Below are 22,937 nucleotides of genomic sequence, written 5' to 3'. Positions count from 1 at the left end.
CCATAGAGAGAAATGATGAACAATGGCTATCACTACATGCATATATGGCTGGTGGAAAAGCTCTATGGTTATAAGGTTTTTGCGAAAAACCAATTTTTCCCTATTGCAAAGGAATAAATTTTATTTAACTATCATGGTGGTTGTTGAACATTGAGAATGGTTGACAGCATTCTCAATCCCAATTAAGTAACATCATTAAACCCAACAACTTAATTTAAAGTAACATGATGAGATTCACATGATAATCCAAGTACTAGATACTCAAGATGTCCATACCCGGGGACACGGCTAATCATGATTAGTTTGTACTCTGCAGAGGTTTGCGCACCTTTCCCCACAAGACTCGATCTCCTCCGCTGGATTTCTCGCACTACATGGTGTTTGAGAAACGGATGACTGAGACATAGTCTTTCAGAAGCGTTTGCACCTTACAATGGGTAGACCGTACCACCTACAACCCCTACATCTGCTAGTCTACCACTGTAAGAGTTCACACGACTTAATCAACTATGCTAGAGCCCATAATAGCTTGTGGTTGCACACGGAAGTTTCTAGTATGAATAATCTCATGAACCCTTTGAGCCTGGGTGGTGGTCCATAAAAAAAGGCAATCCTGGAATACCCAGGTGCCTAGACAGGCAATTGCTCGAATATCCAGGTGCCTCAATCCACCTAGATGTGTGTTAAAGTTGCCACCTTAAGTAAACCATTAATTAACAATCTCACATCTGTCATGAAATACTCTCAAACCCAATCCACGTCTATGAGCATAGCATGGAAATATAAGCATAACGTAATAGTAACTCCCAAGGTTTGAATGCAGGGCAATAGGTTCCTACCTCATCAACTACTTCCCAATACCCACGTGTTATCAATCCTACTCATGCAATGTTTGAGGGTGAAACTAATGCATAAAAACTGGGTATGAAAGGGATATGATCAACGTGTGAACTTGCCTGCAATGTTGATGAAGATGATTCGCACTCAAAACTCTTGATAGTTCTACTCGTCACACTCCGGTCAATATATCATAAGCAAGCAATAGCAACCACACATAAGCAATCACTCAAAGATCGGAGAGAACAAAGAAAACAATTCGGAAAACGTCAAAACCAAGCAAATAACTCTTGCAACATAAAATTTTTTCTAACAGTACTAAAATTAAGTGAATTTGGCCTTATCAGAAAGTTTAGGTCAAGAGCTTCGATTTGCAAAAAGAATCAACTAAATCGGAGTTACGAAACTCAACTTATGTTCAAAAGAAGTTTGAATATGAATCTGAACAAAATTCGACATTTGAAAATTTCAAAAAGTTGATGTGACAGGTTCACTGGATAGGTGAAAACAAGAAGAAGCTATAGGCGCTGGTTTTATCTAATTTGGATAAACGAGTGAAAAGTTATGGCTATTTAAAAAATCAGGGCCAAGCTGTTTCATGAAAGAAAAATAGATACGGTTAAGATCTAATGTATAAATACGTAGACTAATTGATAATCTAATTATTCTATCGTATTAGTCTAAAAATAATAAACTACGGAAGTATAAGAAGAAGAAAAATAAAGAAAGATACCTTTATAAGGCTGAGAAAAGACGACTTTGGAGAGAAGATACAATTTCCAAAAGTCGCGTCAGAGAGGAGAAATATATTTTTCTTAAATGAATCTAGTCAAACCAAAATATTGATTTAACCCGAATCGGCTGATTTTTGGAGGCTCTATGAGTCTATATTTATTGATGGAAAAAAGGTTTAGAGGTCAAAGGCTAGATAATGTGAGACTAAACGTAGACGACGAAACAGAGATGAAAAGAGGTGAGCGGCTCGCATGGGCCCAAAGGCCTTCGGCCGGCCGCATGCACGCTGTGGCTGCAGTTTTTTTTTACAAAATTCGGCCTACGAAAAGAAAAATAAAAAAATGAAAAGGCTTGTTGGGCCTGGCCTATTTAAGAGAGAAAAAAACAATGGGGCGCCAGAAGCTACTATACTGCGCATGTAGACGATAAATAAATATGGGCCGCACGTACAGTTTTTTTTAAAAGAAACAGAAGGAAAACCGAATAACAAAATAAAAAAAATTATATAGGCATATTATATATCATAATTTTCAGAAAGAGATTTTCTACGACATGAACATTTTTCTAGCATTAAATAAAATACACACAAATTCTAATAATTCAAAGAGTGCTACTGGTCTAATAAAATCTAATAAAAATCATTTTAGAAATACCAGAATGAATTCAAATTTATTTATCTCCAATTTTCTGATGTAGGGAATCATGTTACCCTATTTTCCATATATTTTATTTTTGGAAAAAAATAATTTGAATAAAACTCAAATAACTCCAAATTGAAAATAAATTCAAAAAGGACTTTAAATGTGATCTTTGAAACTTCCAACTCATATTTCATAATTTGAAGAAGTCATTTTATCTTCTCGTGAAAATCATTGAGTTGCATAAAGTTTCTGAATTGGAAAATATTTCCCAATGGAATTCAAATATTTTTCAAACACCCTTTTCATTTATTTAAATGGAAGAAGTCATGTCATCTTCTCTAGGGTTTTGTATTTGAAAAGAATTTGAATTCACGAAGATCATAAATGCCAAATGAAAGTTTGGGAAAGTCCTTTTATTCCCTCTCATTTAACTTTTAAAAAGGTTTTGAATTTTACTCAATTTCAAAAAGGTTTAGAATTTTGGGATGTTACAATTGTGGAGGTAGTAACATAAACTAGTAACATATGCATGTTACTACTCTAAATTACTCCCCATTGTGACTGGTCTTACACGGCTATATGAGATGACGAGAAACCAATTCTGATAAAACCACATGTCCAGAACATCCAGGAGCAGGGCACCCTCATAATGTCTGCCCCCATAACGGCGCAATCCCCATTAGATGCATTGACTATTTCATCAGTATCATATGGAAGGAGATTCAAATTCTGCGCGCTAGGATCGTTGAGGCTGGCTGATACGTCTCCGTCGTATCTATAATTTTTTATTGTTCCATGCCAATATTCTACAACTTTCATATACTTTTGGCAACTTTTTATAATATTTTTGGGACTAACATATTGATCCAGTGCCTAGTGCCAGTTCCTATTTGTTGCATGTTTTTTGTTTTGTAGTAAATCCATATCAAAGGGAGTCCAAACGGGATAAAAACTGACGGAGATTTTTTTGGAATATATGTGATTTTTGGGAGGAAAAATCAATGTGAGACGATGCCCGAGGGGCCATGAGGTAGGGGGGCGCGCCCTGGCCCTCGTGTCCACCCTGTAAGTAGGTTGATGCCCTTCTTTCGCCGCAAGAAAGCTAATATCCGGATAGAGATCATGTTAAAATTTCAGCCCAATCGGAGTTACGGATCTCCGGGAATATAAGAAACGGTGAAAGGGCATAATCTGAGAACGCAGAAACAGAGAGAGACAGAGAGACGGATACAATCTCGGAGGGGCTCTCGCCCCTCCCATGCCATGGAGGCCATGGACCAGAGGGGAAACCCTTCTCCCATCTAGGGAGAAGGTCAAGGAAGAAGAAGAAGAAGGGGGGGCTCTCTCCCCCTCGCTTCCGGTGGCGCGGGAACGCCACCGGGGGCCATCATCATCATCGCGATCTTCACCAACACCTCTGCCATCTTCACCAACATTTCCATCACCTTCCCCCCTCTATCTACAGCGGTCCACTCTCCCGCAACCCATTGTACCCTCTACTAGAACATGGTGCTTTATGCTTCATATTATTATCCAATGATGTGTTGCCATCCTATGATGTCTGAGTAGATTTTCATTGTCCTATCGATGGTTTATGAATTGCTATGATTGATTTAATTTGCTTGTGGTTATGTTGCTGTCCTTTGGTGCCCACCATATGAGCGCGCGCGTGGATCACACCATAGGGTTAGTTGTATGTTGCTATGTATTGGAGGGCAAGAGTGACGGAAACTTCAACCTATCATAGAAATTGATGCATACGGGATTGAAGGGGGACCAATATATCTTAAGGCTATGGTTAGGTTTTACCTTAATGAACGTTAGTAGTTGCGGTTGCTTGCTAATAGTTCCAATCATAAGTGCATAGAATTCCAAGTCAGGGATGACATGCTAGCAGTGGCCTCTCCCACATAAATCTTGCTATCGGTCTAGTAACGTAGTCAATTGCTTAGGGACAATTTCGCAACTCCTACCACCACTTTTCCACACTCGCTATACTAACTTTATTGCTTCTTTATCTAAACAGCCCCTACTTTTTATTTATGTTCTATTTATGTAGGATCGGAAGTATGTCTAGAGGGGGGGTGATTAGACTACTTGACCAAATAAAAACTTAACCTTTTCCCAATTTTAGTTCTTGGCAGATTTTAGCTATTTTAGGACAAGTCAAGCAATCATCACACAATTCAAGCAAGCATGCAAAGAGTATATTGGCAGCGGAAAGTAAAGCATGCAACTTGCAAGAATATAAAGGGAAGGGTTTGGAGAATTCAAACGCTATTGGAGACACGGATGTTTTTCCCGTGGTTCGGATAGGTGGTGCTATCCTACATCCACGTTGATGGAGACTTCAACCCACGAAGGGTAACGGTTGCGCGAGTCCACACAGGGCTCCACCCAAGGGCAACGGTTGCGCGAGTCCACGAAGGGCTCCTCCCACGAAGGGTCCACGAAGAAGCAACCACCCACAAAGGGTCCACGAAGAAGCAACCTTGTCTATCCCACCATGGCCATCGCCCACGAAGGACTTGCCTCACTAGCGGTAGATCTTCACGAAGTAGGCGATCTCCTTGCCCTTACAAACTCCTTGGTTCAACTCCACAATCTTGTCGGAGGCTCCCAAGTGACACCTAGCCAATCTAGGAGACACCACTCTCCAAGAAGTAACAAATGGTGTGTAGGTAATGAACTCCTTGCTCTTGTGCTTCAAATGATAGTCTCCCCAACACTCAACTCTCTCTCATAGGATTTGGATTTGGTGGAAAGAAGATTTGAGTGGAAAGCAACTTGGGAAGGCTAGATATCAAGATTCATATGGTAGGAATGGAATGTCTTGATCTCAACACATGAGTAGGTGGTTCTCTCTCAGAACAAATGAGTTGGAATGATGTGTGTGTTCTGATGGCTCTCTCACTGAATGAGAAAGAGGTGGAGGGGTATATATAGCCTCCACACAAAATCCAACCGTTACACAGTTTTCCAATCTCGGTGGGACCGAACAAATAAACTCGGTCTGACCGAAATAGTAAACCTAGTGACCGTTAGGAATTTCGGTGGGACTGACATGCAACTCAGTAGGACCGATTCGGTTAGGGTTTGGGCATAACGTAATCTCGGTGAGACCGATTACACAAACTCGGTGAGACCGAATTTGGTAATTAGCTAACCAGAGAGTTGGTCAGGCAAACTCGGTGGGACCGATTTGCTCTTTCGGTAAGACCGAGTGGAACTCGGTGAGACCGAAAAGTTACAAAGGGGAAACACTGAGTTTACATTGCAATCTCGGTGGGACCGATTCGCTCTTTCGGTGGGACCGAAAAGTTACGAAAGGGAAACAGAGAGTTTGCAACCCCATCTCGGTGGGACCGAGATCCTTATCGGTAGAACCGAATTGCTAGGGTTTGGCAGTGGCTAATGACAAGTGAAACTCGGTGGCGCCGGATAGGAAGAATCGGTAGGACCGAGTTTGGCTTAGAGTTTAGGTCATATGTGGATATGGGAAAGTAGTTGAGGGTTTTGGAGCATATCACTAAGCACATGAAGCAAGAGGCTCATTAAGCAACAGCTCATCCCTCCTTAATAGTATTGGCTTTTCCTATGGACTCAATGTGATATTGGATCACTAAAATATAAAATGAAGGGTCTTGAGCTTTTGAGCTTGAGCCAATCCATTGTCCTTAGCATTTTGAGGGTTCCACTTTCGTATCCATGCCATGCCAATCATTGAGCTTTCCTGAAATAATCATCTTGGAATAGCATTAGCTCAATGAGCTATATGTTGTTATGAATTACCAAAACCACCTAGGGATAGTTGCACTTTCAATCTCCCCCTTTTTGGTAATTGATGACAACATATAGATCAAAGCTTCGACCAATGATAATAAGCATGAAATATATCGTCGCTTTGAGAGGTATGTGATAAGTAAGAGCTCCCCCTAAATTTGTGCATATTTAAAATTTGCTTTGGACTGCAAATGCACAAAGAGTTAGAGTCATGGGTTACTCTTCCATGTCACATACATCTTGGTGGAGCGCTCAAAATGATAAGATTGAAATGCATGCACTCATCACCAAGAATAGTGAATGATCACAAATGATAGATAGAATGATAATATTCAAGCAAGCATTAAGTGTAGCTTATGATCAAACACATGATCATCGATGTCTCACAGGCATAAGGACGTAGTATCTCACACACAAGCAAACAAAGTTCGAAAAACCACCAAATAAAGCAAGAGAGAAAAGCAACAATCTCCCTCTCGAAGCCTATGATCTATACATCTTCTCCCCCTTTGGCAACAAGTTACCAAAAAGTTCCTAGAAAATGCATAGCACTAGATCGACGCTCAGGCTTGATCTTCAGGTGGTGGTGGAGTCCGGATCACTCCAAGGACGAAGGCTTCTGTAGATGTTGAAGTAGTCGCTGGAGTTGGAGCTGAAGTAGATGCTGGAGCTGAGGCTGTAGCTGGTGCTGAGGTCAGCAACTGGCAGTGCAGACGACCTCGGACCTCGTGGCACCCTCGCAAACGCATGAGTCGTGGTCCTGCCTCTCCTCTCATTCATGTCCTCCTGGAGCTGCTCCACTGCAGACTGAACTTCCGTTACCTTGACATCCAAGTCATAGAACTTCTGTTCCATGATCCTCTCTAGGCTCTGCTGATTTTTAGTGAGGTTGGCCAGACTTTGCTCAATTCTCAGAGTGGATGCAATCAAGTAACTAAGATGCTCTTGTTTGGTCTTCAAGAAGTAGTCAGATGCCTCCTCTTGAGTAGGCATCCTGGCAGCTTTTTCCTTCTTCGCCTTCTCCTTCTTTGCAAATGCTTGGGCAGATGATGGCTCGTTCTCAGTCATAACAACTTCATTGTCCTCGAAATCTGGACGGATGGGCAGGTGTTCCTTATCCAACAAATATACGCCCGTGCCCATCTTGGAGTTGATGAGCTCCTGAATCTGAGGGGCATATCCACAGCTCCTCTTCTGATCTGCAGCTGTCCTCTTAACGGTTTCCACAATGAGACTCATGACCTTGAATTTCTGAGGCACGTCAAAGAAATGAAGCAAGTTGATCGCGTGACCTCTGATCATCTTGTGATCTCCAGACTTAGGCAACAGAGTGTGCCTTAGTATCCAATTGATAGTGGGAAAACCCGACAGAAGATAATGCACCGAGCCAAATTTAAAAGTGTCAAGTGCCTCATTCGGGATCTCCTTGTACATGTTGGACATGGAGTTGTGGTCCATCTTTTTCTTGGCATAGATATCCAAGTCCTCATCTTGCTCCTCTGGGGCATTAATGATCTGTGCCCACTCAGCCACTGTAGATTGGTACCTTGTACCCTCAGACATCCATGTGATCCTCCCATCTGGATAAAAGTGAGCTGTGGAGTAGAACTGCATGATGAGTTCCTCGTTCCACTTTGTGAGCTTTTGCCCAACAAAGTCCTCTACTTCACACGCCTTAAAGCTGTCCTGAACTCCTGGGTAGTACTCTTCATTGTCCTTGATATAGGTCCAGTCGACCCATCTCATGTCACAAACGATTGGCTTCTTGTCAAGCAAAACAGTTTCATAGAAATCTTGCTGCTCCTTGGTATGAAATCTGTAGTCCACGGCAGTCCTTCTCCTAGAAGCATATGGATCTGCTTCTCTCCACTTCCTCAGCCCTGAATCTCTCCTGAGCTTCATATCCTCAGCCACAGGATGAGCATCGTTGTGGTCTGGGATCTTGGGCTTGAGCTTTCTAAGGACACTCTCTTCCTCTTCTTCGATAGCTTCAGGCACTGGGGCCTTATTCTTTTCTGCAGCAGGTATACTCCTTGTGTTTCTCTTTGGTGCTGTCTTAGGCTTAGATGCAGCCTTGGGTGCTTCCTTGGGCTTGGATGCAGCTATTCCTGACCTTATGGCATCTCCCATAAGTTTGGCTGCCTTGGGCGCTGGTGCAGCTGCCTCTTCTTCCTCCTCCTCTTCTACCATGATGGAGGCCTTGCCAAGGACTTTAGCCACAGTCTTCTTCACCCTCTCTTTCCTCTTTTTGCCCTCAGCAGCAATGGGCTCAATGGGAGCAGGTGCAGGCTTCTCAGTTGAGGCTCTAGCCTTTGACATTGGCTGCCTGCCTGCTGGCCTCTTGACTTTCAGTCCTGGCTTTGAGCCTTGAGCTGGCTCAACTCTTTTGGAAGTGGCCTCTTCCTCTGCCACATAGTCCTCATCTTCAGAATCAGACGTTCTCTTCTTCCTTTGACGTGTGGCAGCCTTAGGCAGATTGCTGGGGGTGCTCCTGCTACCATCATCTGAAGAACTTGAGGGGCTAGTGCCCTCACTCATCACAACTTGCTGCTCAGACACATTCTGGCTGTCACTTAGATCAGACATGTTGCAAACTGACTTCTGACCCTGTGAATAGATTATGGATAAGATAGAGTGGATGAGCATCACAAAAAGCAGAGATTTTTGCAAAAGAATAATCCAAAAACTTAGTTTTAGTTTTCCACAGAAAGCATCTCGGATCTACCAATTTTCAAACTCGGTGACACTGAAGCAGTTTTGGCACCAGAACTGATGAACTCGGTCAGACCGAGTCATAGTTCGGTGGCACCGAGACTGCTTGGGTTTCACAGAATTCCAAAATCGGTCGCACCGATAAGTTATTCTCGGTCAGACCGAGTTTCACTTGTGCAATGGCAAAAGCCAGATCGGTGGGACCGAGTTTTTCAACTCGGTGGGTCCGAGATGGTTTCGGTGGAAACCTAACCCTAAATTTTTCGAATTAAGCCTAATCTACAAGTTCATTGACTGGATAGGAGTGTTTCAATCGTGGCAAGAATCATGATGATCACAATGTGCTAGGAATCGGAGTGGAGAATAGCACAAAGATCGAGTCCATACCCTAGTTCGGCGGAGACTCGCTACGGCGGCAACGGCAGGGCAGAATTCCGTTGACGGCGGCGGAGACCAGCGACTGGAGGCTGCTGGCGGCGAGAAGACGATCCGGAGACCACGAAGTCAGAGCAGGCTATCGCGCGGGCGAGGAGGTTTCGGAGAAATTTCCAAAATTTTGCCCGTCACTATATATAGCCCGACCCTGTCGGTGTGACCGAGTGGAACAACTCGGTGGCACCGAGATGCAAAACTGTGTGCAGTTATTGCAACTCGGTGTGACCGAAAAGTTCAAATCGGTTGCACTGAGATCGAAAACCTAGATCAACTTACTGAACTCGGTAGGACCGAAAATGGAGTATCGGTCAGATCGAGATTCATAAAGAGGTTTTGGAAGTTTAAGTCTATGACGAATCGGGGACTCCGAGCGCTCCTCACACAGAGTGGTTCGAATCTGACTTGATCAAATTTTGTGATGCAGCATGAATAGAGTTTGAGACGAGAAAAGCATAGATAGCTAGAGGAGGTTCTTAGGCATTCTTGTCCATCCACTTGGCAAAAGAAGATAAAGCCAAACAATCAAAACAACAAGTGGATGTCCTTGAATGAGTAAAATATGCAATCAGCATGCTCACACAATAAGATGGCAAATGAAATATGTGGCAAAGCATGCACAACCAATTCTAGCATCTATCAAGCAATTTGCGATGACTAGGTCATCTATATATGAGTATATTGACTTAGGAGTCAAGTGAGAACACTTGATCGTAGGTCATACTCATCGTTTAAGCTCAAGTGGGGTTACCACTTTTACATAAAGCATTGTTTTGTTCACATCTTTAGAGTTGCTTTAGCTCAAGTCTTAGAGTAAAGCTCCCCCTAGATGTGATATCCCCCCTAAGAGGGATGAACTAACCTTGGGTTTTGTCGATGATGACTTCATGTAGATATTGAAGATGTGGATGCTCAATGTTGATGTAGATATCTTGGAGCTATCCATTTGAGTGAATTGCACTTTCAATACCTACATGGGTTAGTCCCACAAGGAACAAACAAGGATATCCATAGACATAGAGTGATGCACACACAAGATGATGTCCATGAAAACTTTTAGGTTACCTTGTCCCTTGTCTTACCAACAAGAGGGTTTGTAACTCCTTGAACTAGTGCAAGATGTGGAAGTTGATTGCACTTGTTCTTGCCAAAATGATAAGAGTGAAGTATGTTGGCGGAGTCACCCTCAAGAACTCTCTAGTTCTTCTTCTTTTGGATCCACATCATCTTGATGGGAATCCTTGGAGTTGTAGTCGTACTTGATGAAGTAGAACTTGAAGAAGTCTTGGGAATCCACTTGACTAAGGTCTTAGGAGCTTCTTCAAATGCATCAATTTCCTCTTGAAGCTTGTCCTTGCCTTTTTGCTCGTAGTCTTGTGGTGGAAGATCATCTTGAGCTTGTGTCCCCTTGAAAGAAGTATACTTCTCTTGTTGAGGGACAAACTTTGTCTTGGGGTATTGATCTTCTTCCCACTCAACTCCATTGGCATTGAACTTTCGTTCAAAACCAACACCTTGATTCTTCCGGTGCATTCCTTGCTTGCGCACAATTTCCTCGAATTGCTTACTCCCGGCAAGGCTTTTGTACACTCCCTTCTCTATAATTCCCTTCAATAAGCTATTTTCTTGCTCAAGTGTAACTTGGCTAAGAGAATCATTAGTGGAATCAAGAGAACTACTAGAAGCAACAATATTGGATTTAGCATGATCATTGTTACTACTAGAGGAAGAATCTTTCTTGTTAGACTTGACTTGAGGCATGTAAGTGGATAAGAGTAAACGCTTGGCAATGTAAGAAGAACTTTTCTTGCGGAGATCATCATTGATTGCTTTTAAGAACTCATGCTCTTGCTCAAGATTGAGCTTTTCAAAGCGTAGTTTCTCATGAGCTCTTAAAAGTTCTCGATGATCTTCGAAGATAGTGTCATGAGCTAACTTAAGAGTTTTTAGTTCTTTAGTTAGAGCCTCAATCTTCTTCTTATCATTGTCATTCGTTTTATCTTGATTAGCATGATTAATTGGTCTTTCATCATAGTATTCATCACTATAGTTGTCACCAATCAAATCATCACCTAACAAGTCATCTTCATCACTATTGAAGTTAACATACTCGGGGTGTGTTACCTTAGGACCTTTGGCCATGAAGCATCTCCCAATTCCTTCATTTGGTGAGTCAAATATGTCGTAGGAGTTGGTTGACACAAGTGCTAGACCGGCAACACCTTCATCTTGAGTATCTTCGGAGTCGGAGTGATAACTTCTCTCGGAGTGGCTGTCGGAGTCGGAGCTGGATACCCATACACCAACATGAGCTTGATGTCTTCGTCTTGTGTAGCTCCTTGATGATTTTTCCTTCCTTTCCGAATCCTTGCTTCTCCGTGAGTATCTTCGTTCATAACGATCATCTCTACTCCTTCTCTCTCTTGGTGGTGATCCTTTGCTTCTTCTTTTTGGAGAATCTTCTCTTCTCTTGTAGGGAGCCGTACACTCATTGGAATAGTGTCCGGGTCTTCCACAATTGTAACAGTTTCGCTCTCGACTAGAAGATCTTTTGTCATTGTAGGACCTTGATTTGGAGCTTCTATCTTTGCTTCTACTCTTGTAGAACTTGTTGAAGTTCTTCACCATTAAGCTCAGTTCTTCATTGAAGTCTTGTTTCTCACTTGATGATGTAGGGGCTTCACATGAGGCTTTGTAGGCACCACTTGATTTGTTGTGAAGTTCCTCTTTATCCTTAAGTGACATCTCATGAGAAACAATTCTTCCAATCACCTCCGTTGGCTTGAGATCTTTGTAATTGGGCATCATTTGGATCAATGTGCACACGGTATCATATTTTCCATCCAAGGCTCTTAGGATCTTCTTGATTATGAATTTATCGGTCATCTCTTCACTTCCTAAGCCGGCAATCTCATTTGTGATGAGAGCAAGCCTAGAGTACATTTCAGCGACACCTTCACCATCCTTCATCTTGAACTTGTCAAGTTGGCTTTGAAGCACATCCAACTTGGATTCCCTGACGGAGTCGGTACCTTCGTGCATATCAATCAAAGTGTCCCAAATTTCCTTTGCATTCTCAAGGCGGCTGATTTTGTTGAATTCTTCGGGGCACAATCCGTTGAAGAGAATATCACAAGCTTGAGCATTGTATTGCAACATCTTCAACTCATCCGCGGTAGCTTCACGGTTTGGTTCTCTCCCGTCAAAGAAGTCACCATGCAAACCAACACACACAATAGCCCAAACAGCGGGGTTATGTCCAAGAATATGCATTTTCATTTTATGCTTCCAACTAGCAAAATTAGTACCATCAAAGTAAGGATCTCTACGGTGATAATTTCCCTCGCTAGACGCCATACTCTCCTAGGTTGTGAAACCAAGGCTATGACCACCAAAAGCTATGGAGATCAAGCAAATGGAGACCAAGGCTCTGATACCACTTGTAGGATCGAAAGTATGTCTAGAGGGGGGGTGATTAGACTACTTGACCAAATAAAAACTTAACCTTTTCCCAATTTTAGTTCTTGGCAGATTTTAGCTATTTTAGGACAAGTCAAGCAATCATCACACAATTCAAGCAAGCATGCAAAGAGTATATTGGCAGCGGAAAGTAAAGCATGCAACTTGCAAGAATATAAAGGGAAGGGTTTGGAGAATTCAAACGCTATTGGAGACACGGATGTTTTTCCCGTGGTTCGGATAGGTGGTGCTATCCTACATCCACGTTGATGGAGACTTCAACCCACGAAGGGTAACGGTTGCGCGAGTCCACACAGGGCTCCACCCAAGGGCAACGGTTGCGCGAGTCCACGAAGGGCTCCACCCACGAAGGGTCCATGAAGAAGCAACCACCCACAAAGGGTCCACGAAGAAGCAACCTTGTCTATCCCACCATGGCCATCGCCCACGAAGGACTTGCCTCACTAGCGGTAGATCTTCACGAAGTAGGCGATCTCCTTGCCCTTACAAACTCCTTGGTTCAACTCCACAATCTTGTCGGAGGCTCCCAAGTGACACCTAGCCAATCTAGGAGACACCACTCTCCAAGAAGTAACAAATGGTGTGTAGGTAATGAACTCCTTGCTCTTGTGCTTCAAATGATAGTCTCCCCAACACTCAACTCGCTCTCATAGGATTTGGATTTGGTGGAAAGAATATTTGAGTGGAAAGCAACTTGGGAAGGCTAGAGATCAAGATTCATATGGTAGGAATGGAATGTCTTGATCTCAACACATGAGTAGGTGGTTCTCTCTCAGAACAAATGAGTTGGAATGATGTGTGTGTTCTGATGGCTCTCTCACTGAATGAGAAAGAGGTGGAGGGGTATATATAGCCTCCACACAAAATCCAACCGTTACACAGTTTTCCAATCTCGGTGGGACCGAACAAATAAACTCGGTCTGACCGAAATAGTAAACCTAGTGACTGTTAGGAATTTCGGTGGGACTGACATGCAACTCGGTAGGACCGATTCGGTTAGGGTTTGGGCATAACGTAATCTCGGTGAGACCGATTACACAAACTCGGTGAGACCGAATTTGGTAATTAGCTAACCAGAGAGTTGGTCAGGCAAACTCGGTGGGACCGATTTGCTCTTTCGGTAAGACCGAGTGGAACTCGGTGAGACCGAAAAGTTACAAAGGGGAAACACTGAGTTTACATTGCAATCTCGGTGGGACCGATTCGCTTTTTCGGTGGGACCGAAAAGTTACGAAAGGGAAACAGAGAGTTTGCAACCCCATCTCGGTGGGACCGAGATCCTTATCGGTAGAACCGAATTGCTAGGGTTTGGCAGTGGCTAATGACAAGTGAAACTCGGTGGCGCCGGATAGGAAGAATCGATAGGACCGAATTTGGCTTAGAGTTTAGGTCATATGTGGATATGGGAAAGTAGTTGAGGGTTTTGGAGCATATCACTAAGCACATGAAGCAAGAGGCTCATTAAGCAACACCTCATCCCTCCTTAATAGTATTGACTTTTCCTATGGACTCAATGTGATCTTGGATAACTAAAATATAAAATGAAGGGTCTTGAGATTTTGAGCTTGAGCCAATCCATTGTCCTTAGCATTTTGAGGGTTCCACTTTCATATCCATGCCATGCCAATCATTGAGCTTTCCTGAAATAATCATCTTGGAATAGCATTAGCTCAATGAGCTATATGTTGTTATGAATTACCAAAACCACCTAGGGATAGTTGCACTTTCAATTTATTATCTTGCAACCCTATCCAAAAAACACCTACAAAGTACTTCTAGTTTCATACTTGTTCTAGGTAAAGCGAACGTCAAGCGGCGCAGAGTTGTATCGGTGGTCGAAGAACTTGAGGGAATATTTGTTCTACCTTTAGCTCCTCATTGGGTTCGACACTCTTACTTATCGAACGAGCCTACAATTGATCCCCTATACTTGTGGGTTATCACTGGCCATAGTGGGGAGTAAATTAGACTAGTCTACTCCGTATCAACGTGCATTACATACACAGATTTACTAGTTTCTTGAAAGAAAAGAAAAACAATGTATTGGATTTTTTAGGAAAGCTATTGAAAAGTGAAAACAAACAACCACGCCACGAAACAGGCATCCTGTCCCCGGGAAAGCGGGCACTCAGGATCACTTTCCTTATGCTCGAGTGCCGCCAAACAAGAAAACAACAAAACAGAGCCAGCATGCACGCCGCCATGCGAAGCTAAATTTCGTGTTTTGACCCTTTTCCGAAACTTATTCGAGATTTAACCCTAGTTTGAAATTTTTTCGAGATCTGACCTTTTTGCTACCGCCAGGGACCATGGAGGTAGGGTATAACAGCCTATCGCCAAGGTCCCTGGCGGTAGGGTTGCATGCCCTACCACCAAAAACCTCCTAAGTATTGAACACTATGCCTGCTCGTGCCTACCGCCAAGCACCATGACGATAGGGTTGTGGAGGCTACCGCCAGCCCGGTTGGTGGTAGCGATGTTTCCTACCGCCAAAGTCCTTGGCGGTAGGCTGTTAGACCCTACAGCCATGGACTTTGGCGGTAGCAAAAGGGTCAGATCTCGAAATTTTTTCAAACTAGGGTCAAATCTCGAATAGGTTTCAGAAAACAGTCAAAACACGAAAATTTGCCGCCACGCGAGGAGAGAAACCAAGAGAGGATGGCAATGAATGCCTTTGACACGTGTATGCATCTATCTAGGGAGTAGATCCCACACACCAGCGATGCGACACCCCACAAACTCCCAAGCATTTCCATACCTATCTCCATCTCCACTTCCACAACGCGCACGCGCATCGTGAGCACCGCACCGCCGCGCGTCACTCCGACGCCGGCGTCCACCCCCCCTCCCGGCGCCTGCCACTCCGGCCGCGTCGGCCACCCTCTCGCTCCCATGGCATCCTGCTCGCGTCCGCAGCTCGACGCGTCCCTCCCGGCGGACGAGTGTCCGGTGGTTTCCGGCCTCGGCTTATCCTCGAGCTCGGCCTCCTCTAGCGGCCATGGCGGTGACCTCGACCCGGCGAAGGTGACCTCGAGGCTCCGGCCGACGGTCGGCGTCACGCAGCCAAAGTCCCCCTGGGTGCAACCTCCTCCTTCCAGGCGCTCCAAGTGGCGGCGGCGTCTGGCTTCGACGGCTCAGCCCAGGCCGCTCCGTCCTTCCCCACCCCCGCGCCGCGAGGTGTCACCGGAGATGGAGGGCCTGTGCTTCCGCTGCTTCCAAGATGATCAATTTCGGCGTGTGTAACACCCACGATGCGGCTATATCTCCCATGTGTCGGAGCACGACTTAGAGGCATAACCGCATTGTAGGCATGTCGCAAAAGGGGTAATCTTTACACATCCCATGTACTGAATAAGAAAGAGGTACAGAGTTGGCTTACAATCGCCACTTCACACAATACATAAATATAGCATTACATCATCCAGAATACAATCAAGGTCCGGCTACGGAACCAAAATAAAAGAAGACCACCCCTATTGCTAGATCCCATATCGCCCCAACTGGGCTCCACTACTGATCAACTGGAAACGAAACAACACAATGAACACGATCTTCATCTAGCTCCTCCTTGAGCTTGGTTGCGTCACCTGCACGGTATCATCGGCACCTGCAACTGGTTTGGAAGTATCTGTGAGTCACGAGGACTCAGCAATCTCACACCCGCGAGATCAAGACTATTTAAGCTTATGGGTAGGAAAAGGTAGTGAGGTGGAGCTGCAGCAAGCACTAGCATATATGGTAGGAAAAGGTAGTGAGGTGGAGCTGCAGCGAGAAGAGAAGCAAAGCACGGTCGTGAACTAGAAGTGATCAAGAAGTGATCCTGAAACTACTTACGTCCAAGCATAACACAAGAACCGTGTTCACTTCCCGGACTCCGCCGGGGGATCCCGTTTCCCCCCTCCTGTTCGTGATCGCGATGGAAGCATTATCGGTGCTCTTCACCAAGGATGCACAAGAAGGGGCGGTTAGCTCTTTTACTGGGATTCCCGCTGTCCAAAGACTGTCTATTTACGCGGATGACGTCGCCCTCTTCATCAAGCCGACAGTGAGAGACCTCACGTTTGTCCGCTCAGTGTTGGAGATCTTTGGAGAGGCCGCGAGCTTAAGGGTAAATTACAGAAAATCCTCGGCAATCCTCATCAACGGCTCAGAGATCGACTGCAACAAAGTGGTCGGCATCTTGCACTGCGCCATAGGCTCATTCCCCTGCAGATATTTGGGTTCCTAGCTAGCCATTTCCAAAATGAACAAGAATGACTGGCAGCCACTTCTTGATCAGGTCAGACATTTCCTCCCAGCTTGGCAGCGTGGACTCATCCAACGTCCGGGCAGGCTCATCCTCGTTAAATCTGTGATCGCGGCCCGGCCCATTCATCAAATCATGATCCTACAAGCGCCAAAGTGGGTCTTCGAGGACATTGACAGTTGGCTACGATCGTTCTTCTGGGCCGACAAAGATAAGTCTCACGGAGGACAGTGCCTGGTGGCCTGGAACTCCATCTGTCGCCCCTACTGCTTTGGGGGGCTCGGAGTGCCGAACTTGCAGTTACAGGCCATCGCTCTCAGGGTACGCTGGGAATGGCTGCGCCACACCGATGAGGAAAGACCTTGGCAGGGGCTGAATCTTCAGATGGATGAGGCTGCCCGGCAAGTGTTCGACAGCCTAGTTGCCATCTCTGTTGGCGATGGCAAGAGGATTCTTTTTTGGAAAGATAGATGGATTAATGGCCGCACAGCCGCGGAGATCACCCCAGCCATCGCTAGCTCTGTGCCCAAGCGCATCAGAAATCGCCGCACGGTATTCCAGGCTCTCGGGACTAACCGATGGGAGCTGGATATTGCATCTGACCTGAATTTCACAATGCAGCTGCACCTTTACCTTCTTTGGCATGCGGTGGCGCTGGTGAACAGGGATGAGGGCCGGCCAGATAGTTTCTCCTGGCCAAGCGACGTCTCTGGCTCATACACGGCAAGGTCGACCTACATGCGTTTGTCGATGGGACTCACATACTTTCGACCTGCCAATTTCAGCTGAAAGTGCTGGGCACCGCTCAAGTGCAAAATTTTCATGTGGCTGGCAACCCAATATCGTGTCTGGACGAGCGACAGGTGGGCGAGGCATGGACTTCAAGACCAAACATCGCCCTGTTTCAGCTGCTTGCAAGCGGAGGACAACGTGGATCACATCGTTTTGCAATGTAGTTTTGCTAGGGAGGTGTGGCACCAGATCTTGGGGCACTTCCACTTGGCCATCAACATTCCATCTACGGAAGACACACTGATCGACTGGTGGGAGCAGACCAGGAGCATGGCGCCGCTCACTCACCGGCGTGGCTTTGACTCTCTATTTACTCTTGTAGCTTGGTCCTTATGGAAGCAGCGTAACACGCGGGCCTTCGGGAGGATTCACCAGCACCTACACCCCGCAGAGCTCACTAAGAGGATAGTCGAGGAGGCAAATGATTGGATTACAGCCGAAGCAGGTGGTCTAGACCGTTTAGTGAGAGAGTGATAGTACTAGTTAAGTATTTGTTGGTGTAAGCGTAGGTGTCCGTATCAGTGCTTTGTTCGCATACTTTTCTCTACTTCTATAAAGCTCAGGTATGCTATTGGCATACTCTCAAAAAAAAAACACCCCACAAACTGCACAACAACTTCCCTAAAAAAAACCGCACAACAACCGGGCGCGCGCAACGAAAAGTGGACAGCGGCGTACGATTCGACCAATCAAACATGCATATGCATCCTAAGATTTCACTCATTCATCAATCAGCACCGCAGGACATAAATTTTGATCGAAGCCATAGCAGCAAAGATAAACGGATCCGGCCGGCGATCTCAGAGCTGACCGGCCCCGCTCGCTTGCTCGTACAACGGCGCGTACAAGTAGTACATGAGAAACAGGAGGAGCATCGTCACGAGAGGAGCGGCCAGGCCGCCGATGCCCTGATGGCGGCGGTCGTCCAGCACCCGCGCCTCGATCAGGTTCAGCTGCAGGGTGAGCAGGTGCAGGCCCCGCGAGCAGTCGCGCACACCCGCCTTGATCTCGCGCAGCTCCCGGCGGAGCCCCTCCGCTCCTCCGTTCCTCGCCACCCCCCGCGCTCCCGGCGCGAGCCCGACGGCCGCGGCGCCGCCCTGGAGGACGCTCGACGAACCCGACAGCGCCATGTGTTGCGGAAAATAGTATAGATGGGATCGATTCGATTCTAGGGGCTGATGGATTTGATCATAGGGCTCCTGCTCTTATATGGTCTATATCGTGGTCATTATCTGGGACCTACACGCACCCTAGTCCGCAATTTTCTTCTTCTTTGAGACAAAGTCTTTTCCCCCTTTTTATAGAAAGAAAATACTGTATCTCTGTTTTGAGCAGCAAAGGTATATATGTGCGATTTTGTGAAAAGCGTATCGGTGTCCTCGGTGAATAAGCCGTGAATTGTGCCTTCCATTGATTACGTATGCAAGTGCAAGGGACAGAATCCCCTCTCGGCCGGTGCGGTACACGAACCTGGAACGATATATACGTGACAATTTGCTGAGACTAGGCAAACACTTTTGTTCTTGGCGCGCGCTAGGGCACCGGCCGGACGGTCCGAATTTCCGCGGGTCGCCTGCGCGTCGTCTCATATGGTGCATGCGGGCCGTTGGTTTTACTTGGTCTTATTCTTTCTTCCCCTGATGCATGCCTTCTTTTTTAAGAAAAAAAAAGCTTCAATATTGCCGCCATGGACGAGCAACACGCCCAACCTCGAAGCACCGCCCGCAGCGTCTCGCATGTGGCCGCCTTCGCTGCATGTCACCACCCTCACGACCGTCGTCTTCTCCATTTCTCCCTGGCTCCGCGCATACAACAGTGTGTGCCCCGGTTGTAGCCCTCCATTGCGACGACCGCAACTCCTGTGCCGATGGTTGCCGGTCGCGCAACCCGACGAGGAGCTCGCAAGAATACACTCTCCCTCGATTTGCTGGAAGCAACTAAAATGTCAGACGGTTGTAGCAAACAAACCTACCGGTTTCAGCAAAAACAATAGCTCGCTGATGCCGCCACCCGTCGTCATCGTAGCAAAGCGCGCACCTATTTGTAGCTTTGTGGTTGCCAGTTGTAGCAAAAATAAGATTGTCAGTTATGATTTATCGCAAAACAAGATGCCGGTTGTAGCACAAAAGCGACGCGGTCGTAGCAAAAGTCAACGATGGATGTCAAAAAATCGTGGCTGCCGCTGTGGTGGGTCACATGAACAACATGGATGATTGTTGAAATTGTCGTTGCCAATAGTAACAAAAACCAACTATTGTTATAGCAAAATCATCATCACCGTCGTCTCGCCATGACTGGTATAATAAAAACCAACGCAGTTTGCAGCATTGAGGCTCGTTGGTTTTAGCAAAATTTGTCATGGTTGTAACTTCCGAGGTGGGCCGGTTCCAGCAAATATCCCACCGTGGGGTGTAGTCCGACGTCGGGGCACACGTTCACCGCGTCTCCAACCTCTGGCTTGCTTGTCGCAGCTTCGGCATCGCTGGTCACTTGATCTGGTCGCAGCATCCAGTGCTCGCCCGTCGCACGCGGGTATGGTGCCCAACCCCTATCGTCGTCTACATGACAACTATGGTTGGACCACACTGACAACTAGATAAACACACATGTCAACTATTGTTTGATCACATGTGGCAAGTAGTTAATCACACACGGCAACTATGGTTTCATTACACGCGACAACTACCATAATTTAGACATCGCAACTATATATAGTTAACCCAAACAGAGAGAGTTTCCATGCTTTTACAACTACATTTGCCATCCCGGATAACTAAAGTTGCCATCCCGGGGTAATTAAAGCGTCATCCTGCGGGTAACTAACATAGCTGTGTCAGGACGTGTGGGCATATTTGCTTCATGCCACACGCGCGGGATGGGCATGAGTAGTACTTGTTGGGCGTGTGACACGAAGTAGTTGCGCCCACACTTATGGGCAGTTCTTGTTGGGGAACGTAGCAATAATTCAAAAAAATTCTTACGTGTCACCAAGATCAATCTAGGAGATGCTAGCAACGAGAGAGGGAGAGAGAGAGTGCATCTTCATACCCTTGAAGATCGCTAAGCGGAAGCATTACAAGAACGCGGTTGGTGGAGTCGTACACGCAACGATTCAGATCGCGGTCGATTTCGATCTAAGCGCCGAACAAAGGCGTCTCCGCGTTCAACACACGTACACCCCGGGGATGTCTCCTCCTTCTTGATCCAGCAAGGGGAGAGGAGAAATTGAGGGAGAACTCTGACAACACGACGACGTGGTGGTGATGGAGCTCGTGGTTCTCCGGCAGAGCTTCGCCAAGCGCTACGGAGGAGGAGGAGGTCTTGGAGAGGGGGAGGGCTATGCCAGGGGAAGGGTGCGGCTGCCCTCCTACCCCTCCCCCCCACACACTATATATATGGGCAAGGGAGAGGGGGGCGCCCCCCCTAGATGCATCTAGAGGGGGGCGGCCAAGGGGGAGGCTTGCCCCCCAAGCTAGGTGGGGCATCCCTTCTAGTGTTTCCCCCAACCCTAGGCGCATGGGCCCTAGGGGGAGTTGGCGCCCAGCCCACCTAGGGGCTGGTTCCCCTCTATATTCAGCCCATAGGGCCTTCCGAGGCAGGTGGACCATCCCGGTGGACCCCCGGAACCCCTTCGGTGGTCCCGGTACAATACCGATAACCCCCGAACACTTTCGGCGACCGAATAAGGACTTCCCATATATAAATCTTCATCTCCATACCATTCCGACCCGAGATTCGATCGTCGGTATCCCCATACCTCGTTCAATCTCGTTACCGGCAAGTCTCTTTACTCGTTCCATAATGCATGATCACATGGCTAACTCCTTAGTCACATTGAGCTCGTTATGATGATGCATTACCGAGTGGGCCCAAAGATACCTCTTCGTCATACAGAGTGACAAATCCCAGTCTCGATTCGTGCCAACCCAAGATACCCGTAGTGCATCTTTATAGCCATCTAGTTGAAGGAAATATGCCCTAGAGGCAATAGTAAAGTTGTTATTTATATTTCCTTATATCATGATAAATGTTTATTATTCATGCTAGAATTGTATTAACCGGAAACTTAGTACATGTGTGAATACATAGACAAACAGAGTGTCACTACTATGCCTCTACTTGACTAGCTCGTTGAATCAATGATGGTTATGTTTCTTGACCATAGACATGAGCACTACTAGGAAAAGGCCTACTAATGGCGCACCAGTTTTGCCTACTAATGGCGCATCACTGGTGCGCCATTAGTATCACGCCACTAGTATTTATTACTAATGGCGCACCACTGGTGCGTCATTAGTATATAACACCATGCGCCATTAGTATGCCTCCCAGGGCCATATTTAACCATGTGCTTTGGCACACTAATGGCGCACTGCGGATGGATGCGCCATTAGTATACTTGGCATACTAATGGTGCACTCTGTAGTGATGCTCCATTAGTATGAATATTAGGTTTTTTATTTTTCTGATTTTTGCACAGGTTACAAAATATATTATTTGATAGAATATAGACAGTAGCACACAGCAACAACAGATTCATCGAATACAATAGAAGATTAGTCTCCGAATACAATTCATCAAATTAGTCTCCGAATTCAAAAGACCGAACAAAGATAAAACATTACAAGTCTCGAGACCGCGAGTATCGAGTTTGTCGGAAGTAATACTAATCCTAACAAGTCCTAGTAATCATCATCATACAACTTCTACTCGTTATTCATAACAATTCATACGATCATCATCTTGATAGTCATCGAACCAACCCTACTTAATTGTTCTTAGCACATGATCATCAGTATTAGGCAGGACCTAAATACCCTATTTAAGCTAAAATAGCATAAAACAATATAGACCTTGACTCTCCATTATGGAGAATGGAGAACATCATGTCTCCAATTCTTGCGCTTCGCTTCCTTTTGCTTTCAAGAAGCTCCTTACGACTGTCTATACATTTTTTCCATCCTTTGATTTTCATGTCTCCACTTCTTTTAGAAATCTCGTATGGACAGTTGAGATTCGTAGGACGACCTGGCTGTATGTTCAAAACATTAACACTACCTTTCTGATACATCATATGAGGCACACAATTCTCTGGGATTATCTGTTGAAAAACATAGTAATAACTTCATAGTTAGCAATGATGTACTAGTTTTAGAAGTATGCAAAAAATGCACGGATGTCGTAATAGTAAAAATCTTACCAGGGTATCTCCATGGTAGTTACCATAGTTGAACACATGCACTGTGCACGTATTTACCATAATGTTGAGGAGTTTGTTT

The sequence above is a fragment of the Triticum urartu genome, chromosome 1A (genome assembly GCF_056163025.1).
Source record: "Triticum urartu cultivar PI428250 chromosome 1A, HENAU_Tu73, whole genome shotgun sequence".
NCBI lineage: Eukaryota > Viridiplantae > Streptophyta > Magnoliopsida > Poales > Poaceae > Triticum > Triticum urartu.
This window is presented reverse-complemented; position numbering follows the sequence as displayed.